We start from the raw sequence: 6,467 nt of genomic DNA, 5'->3' as shown, positions 1-6,467 counted from the left end.
TTCCAGCATTGCAATCTTGACATCGCAGCCTGTTCATTATAGCCATAATAAAATATAATAATAAAATAGTCAACCTAACATATAAAAAATCCACTGCTCTGTTTATATAGTCAGTAGCCTACAATTCGTACCATTTTGCGCATGTGAAGATTTTTTCCGTCGATATTGGAATGTGAGTGAAGTAGCCTACAAAGCATAATAAAGAATAGTTTACCATCCAAATACATCGCAAATGTTGAAACATTTTTATTCTAATTAGAGAGTTACGTGAGCCCAACGCCGCTTACTTTCACTTTCGCTTGAAAGTAGCCTATTTCATTTTGGCTTGTTTATAGTTATTTTTTCATTCTTGTTCTGTTCTGAATATCATTCCATTTAAATGATTTGTTGTGGAATATGTTTTGTGTATTTTTTACCACATTTTATTGTTGTGTATATTGGTATATGTACAATAATACCGCGAAATTCAGTGCGGTCAATCTGACCGTCTATGGCTGAAATAGGTAAATATGTTCATTTGTTTTTTTGCCTTATGTGTAATTTATATGAAAAACATCTTAAATGAAAATACAGACACTTTTAGGAAAAGTCAGGTACCAGCAGGATTTTATTTATTTTTTTCAACAAAGTTATTGCAGATATAAAATTCAAAACGGTCAAAATGACCGCCATGGCAGTTCTAGTGTTAAAGCAATGTGCTTTAAGATATCATACATATTGATAATATATTTTATTTTGATTATATATTTGTTTATCTTTAAGTAATGTTTAATGTAATTAATGTTTACTTTAAAGGATTAGTTCACTTTAAAATGAAAATTAGCCAATGATTTACTCACCCTCAAGCCATCCTAGGTGTATATGACTTTCTTCTTTCAGACGAATACAATCGGAGTTATACAAAAAAATATGCTGGCTCTTCCAAGTTTTATAATGGCAGTGGATTGCAACCAACAGATTGAAGCTCAAAAACGTGCTCCACGCTCATAATAAACGAACTCCACATGGCTCCGGGGGGTAAATAAAGTTTTACAAAGTAAAAATGGCCAAACGGCCATATGCAGTCTACTTGCCCCTAATGCGCAACTTACGAAACTTATGATGTCATAAGTAGCATAGTGCATCCATGGCATAGCGTAAATATGAGCAGTAGGTCGCATTACTCACATAAATTGTGCTTTACACTTAAATGGAATTTAAGTATGTTCGTTTGGCCGGAAGCTAGTTATTTTACTTTATTAAGTTTTAAATATTTAAATTATTTAAGTTTTTCTTACACAAACTCATCGTTTTGCTTCAGAAGGCCTTTATTTAAAACTTGGAAGAGCCAGGATATTTTTTAATATAACTTTGATTATATTCATCTGAAAGAAGAAAGTCATATACACCTAGGGTGGCTTGAGGGCGAGTAAATCATGGGCTAATTTTAATTTTAAAGTGAACTACTCCTTTAAATAATTGTTTTTAATTTGCTCTAAATATATTAAATATCTCAGACATTTGTAATGATATTGTGAAAACATTTATATGATAGTATTGGGTATATATACCCCTTATTCATAGCACATACTGTAACTGTGTTTGATCCAGCAATTTCAGCAAAGGCTAAATATATTTGACCAGAGACTAAATGCATCTTACAGAGATTATTGCAATGAAATTCTCACCATTTTTCTTCATCCTCGCCATGGTAGGTATTGATCTGAAAAAGCACATCTGTATCTGTAAAATCAGACTGGGAAAATCCCATTTTTCCTCAGCAAGGCTCCATCTCATATCTCAACAACCCCTCTCATTGATTGGCATGAGAAAATGTCTCTCTGAATGTCTTTGAAAAGCTTCAAGGCCCCTTTACAGACTCTACTGTGTCATTTTCTGCGTGCAGTGTTATCGAGTCAGTGATTCCAGTCAGACTGTGGCGCTATCCAGGGTCAGAATTACACTAATAATCACAAATCGAACATGCATCTTGTTCGACAAGCGCACCTGTTGGCCAAAATTTCAGTTAATGCTCTGTGCACATGGTTCAATGTGCTGCGTGTTCCTCCATCAGGTTTTGTGGTGTGCACAGTTGTTTGTGTTCTTTGGTTCCATATGTTGCAGTTAGTCAACACCTGCCCCCGGAGAGTCTATGAATATTCAGAGATATTGTCAAAGCTGCATAACATTTAATGTAGGTGCTTTTAATTCGACAAAAAGGACTGTCATTGAGGTTCAATTTCTTCATCGGCATGATGCTTTCTTACTATTGCACCTGGTTAGCATGATAAAGCGGAGACATGGCTATCCTGCAATTCAGTGTTGGGTTGTAGCTAACTAAAAGTTGCAACTCTAACTATATTGTAGTATGTGGGAATTCTGGATACCATAACAGGGCAAACCATATAGCTACAAGCTCTGCCGTATATACAGCCAAATCATCATTTAGCCTCTTAAAGGGGACCTATTATGCCCCTTTTCACAAGATGTAAAATAAGTCTCTGATGTCCCCAGAGTGTGTATGTGAAGTTTTAGCTCAAAATACCCAACAGATCATTTTTTACAGCATGTTTAACAGCACTTTTTGGTGCTCAGAAAAACGAACTGTTTTAGTGTGTGCCTAGTGTGTTTTAGTAAGCTGCTGCTGCACAGCACAGGGGGCAGAGCTTCATGAGCTCACGTTCAGTCTCAGGACAATTTCATCTCACGGAATGATTATAATATCAATCAGAAACTCACAGTAACGGTGAGTCGGACAATAATGCCTACAGAGTCAGAGAATATATGCTGTATAGAGATGGAACAGGTATAGTTTAGCTTAATTACGGTTATAACGTATTTGTCATCTGCTTGTATGTATCCACTATTAATAGCCTACAAGTCTGCTGTTTTGGACCAGGTCCGAATGATGATCAAAAATATACTGATGAGTTTAATAAAGTGTACTGTACATCACACAAAAGATGAAGCGTCAGTTTTACTCCAGAAAATCACCGTAAGAGACGAGTAAACACAGTATAAGAAGTGCGTAAGTACATAAACGAATTTCGGGAGAGTTGAGGGAGCATTTTCTTTGAAAACAAAATAATTCCACCTCGTCTTCAGCGGCTGCCTCAGATTTCGGGAGTAAATAGAGAGAGCTATGTGGATTAATACATCCAGCCACACAACACCTACAACGCTTAGGAGACAATCTCGTCAGTGCAGCAATGGTGGATGTGCACAACTCGCTGTGACCTCGATCAGGGCGGGTCTATATTAAAACCGCAGTGTCTGTCAACACTTGTGGGCGGAGCCTGTGGCTTTAGTGACGTCACTAAAGCCGCATTCTGAAAACAGGTCGTTGGGAGACACTGCTGATGATTTATGGGGATTAATAAAAAAGGAGTGAGTGGATTTTTATCACTATTGGGTGGTTGTGTACACACACTGCCAACACACATTTATGTCCAAACAGCATGCAAAAGTGAATTTTGCATAACAGGTCCCCTTTAACTACAGCCAACCCCAGTTCAGGCACCACATGCGCCACTCCCACCCTTTTATCAGTTCTTTTAGCATCTGTAAATATGATCATGTCCTGTCTGTAGTGTTCTCCTATCCACTAACTCTCCATTTGTCCACTTCATTTTCCTGCTTTTCTTCAAGCAGCCCTAGATCCACTTTTAATTCCTCAAAAGTCCAAGGGGGAACTGTAGAGTATGGAACTGTAGTGCAGATATTAAGATCACTTAACCCCATATTCTCAACTTTTTGTTTGATAGTCCACCCAAAGCTTTTTACTCCCTCATTCAATCGATCTTGACAATTTCTTAGGACTGGCTGTGCAATGTGATCATCATTATGTCCCATAAGATTAGCCCAGTACACTAAGGCAAGCTGATCTCTTCTCAAATACAAGGGCATCTCCCCCACCTCCACTTGGATGGCTGCCACTGGAGAGGTTTTGACAGCTCCACTACAAATTCTCAGGGCTTGGTTTTGCATTACATCAAGTTTATATAATAATGACTTGGAGGCTGACCCATATGCTACACCCCCATAATCAAACACTGATCTCATTAGACCAGTGTAAATTGTCCTCAATGCTAACCCAGACGCACCCCACTCAACCCTACACAAGCACCTCATTACATTTAGAATTTTCTTACACTTATCCACCATCTTCTGGATATGGAAGGCCCATGACAATTTCTTATCAAACCATACACCCAAGTACTTAAAAACCTCTACTCTTTCCAGCTCTCTACCTGACAGATGAATTTAAAATTCAGGTCTTATGCTCCCCCTAGAAAAGAACATAACTTTTGTTTTCTCTACACTGTAACGGATTTCTGTAATTTGAACAGTATTTTACTGTAATATGTACAGTAAGATACTGTAAAATATGTATACAGTATGTTGCTGTAAACCGCAAAGGATTATGGGAAAATATAGGGTCACTACTGTAATTCTTCACTACTGTAAATCAATTTACAGTAGTGAACTTGCCCGCGAAAAACTGACCAATGGCAAGAGGGATTTCTTTTCAAGTGTTTTTTTGAGGGGTGAAGTGGCAGTTAATGCACGGACAAAAGATCATGTAACTCACCAAAAAGGTTAGTATATAATTTCTATTTTATGTAAAACAAACATTTTCAAATGTTTTTACTTATGTTAACAGCAAACTAACATGATGTATCGTTTTGTTTTCGTCTGAATGGTTTTAGTGCCTTTTTTTCCTGACTGTTGTCAGAATGGTTTTTTGGTGCCTTTATTACTGTCTTTTTTTCCTGACTGTCGGCTGGGTCGCTGTCACGGTGATAATATTAACTCGTGAGTAAGTTAAGTTCACTTATATTAGCCGAAATATTCTTTAGTTAAAACTATAAAAAATAATGGTTGTGTGTTCCTCTGCCTCTTTAACGCAAGTTAGCTCATCAGGCGGGCGGTAACGTTAACCGAGCTAACAGCGAACTCAACGTGAAATACTGAGGTAAAGTGAGATAGACGAAACCCTTGTTAAAGTGCGGGTTTTAAACAATATTTTCACGTAGGCCTATATGATTTATTTTCAGGTTTGTGATCTGGATAATGCCATCTGCAACGATGGAGTGTGTTGGAGCCTTTTCATTGTGATAACATCAACTGGTATGTAACGTTATGGTCAACTTCACCTAAATTAGCCGAAGTAAACTTATCAAACAGAGAAGCATAATAACTTTGGTATGTTCTGTCTCCTCTTTCACAACTTTTTGGCAGATGTACAACGTAAATACTGAGTAAAACTAAGTTAAAGGGATAACGTAGTACACCTTAAACAGAAAATTATGTATGTCATCATTTACTTGCCCACAACGTGTTCTAAACCTGCATGAAGTTCTTTCGTCTGAACATAAAATAAGATATTTTGAATAATGTTGGTAAATAGTGGCTGGTCCGCATGGACTTCTATAATAGAAAAAAAATACTTTGGATGTCAATGGGGACCAGTAACTGTTTGGTTGCTCATGTTCTTTAAAATATCTTCTTTTGTATACAGCACATTAAATAATTTAATGGAAGTTATGAACAAGTTGAGGGTGAGTAAATGGTGACAGAATTTACAATTTTGAGTAAACTAACCCTTTATCCAACACCATTGTTAATTTCATCTTTTGTTTTATTTTCAAGTTTCTGGTCTGAATTATGTCGTCTGAAATGTCGGAGGTGTATTTTGGAGTCTTTTTTGTGATTGCCTTCGTAATGGTGATAACATCTACAGGTGAGTAAGATGACATCAACTAAATTAGCTGAAGTATGCATTAGTTAAGCAGGCAAACATGTTCTTTTCTGTTCTTTATTTTGAATTTGCAGCGGCCATTCCCTCCGGACTGTACAACACTGACTACGTTTACATGCAGCCAATAACCCGTTCAAAACCGGGTTATTAGCAATAACCCGGTCGCGCACGGCCATGTAAACACCGGCAAAAACCCGGATATGCTCATATCCCGGTTTTTAAAAACCCGGATATTACCCCTGGGGTACCCCTTTTCTAGCCTTGTTTATACTTTCGCCTGGCTCCGCAGCGCGAGTCTCCGCAGACTGCGCGCGCACCTCCCCAAACGGACGAGGCGTTTATACTTGACGCGCTCGCCGTTGTACTATTCTTTGAAACGACAGGGGGCGACTCGAGTAATTGTCCTCTAAACCATCAGGAATCAGCAGTGAGAAGAAGAAAGCTACACGTGACAGTGTTTATTTTAGTACACCACCACCAACACCACAAAAATAATCGTGTAAAACCCAGTAAACCCTGAGATTATTACTCGTGACAATAAAACAAAATATATGGATATGAGAATGTGTATAAAACATAACTAAATTAACTATCTCTTACATATTTTCTAATTTCACTAAACATTTCATTAAGTTTCGTGAACATTTTTATTAAACATGGACCTTTATGTTCATTAAAAATACTTTGTATGCTATTGTATGCTCATTTTTTAAATGTAAGCAACTCA

General features: G+C 37.4%; 1 long non-coding RNA gene across 2 annotated transcripts; it reads left to right on the top strand.

The window, feature by feature from the left end:
- The first annotated feature begins 4,907 nt into the window (after nucleotides 1–4,907).
- Nucleotides 4,908–5,842, top strand: LOC311288506. 2 transcript variants are annotated; one of them, XR_014626944.1, is made up of 4 exons: nucleotides 4,908–4,954; nucleotides 5,037–5,109; nucleotides 5,632–5,722; nucleotides 5,815–5,842. It is a non-coding gene; the product is annotated as an uncharacterized lncRNA (long non-coding RNA). The 2 variants fall into 2 exon arrangements; XR_014626945.1 differs by having other exon boundaries at nucleotides 4,922–5,109.
- The last annotated feature ends 625 nt before the right edge of the window (nucleotides 5,843–6,467 follow it).

Source organism: Rutilus rutilus, assembly GCF_951802725.1.
Source record: "Rutilus rutilus genome assembly, chromosome: 3".
Taxonomy (NCBI): domain Eukaryota; kingdom Metazoa; phylum Chordata; class Actinopteri; order Cypriniformes; family Leuciscidae; genus Rutilus; species Rutilus rutilus.
This window is presented reverse-complemented; position numbering and strand designations above follow the sequence as displayed.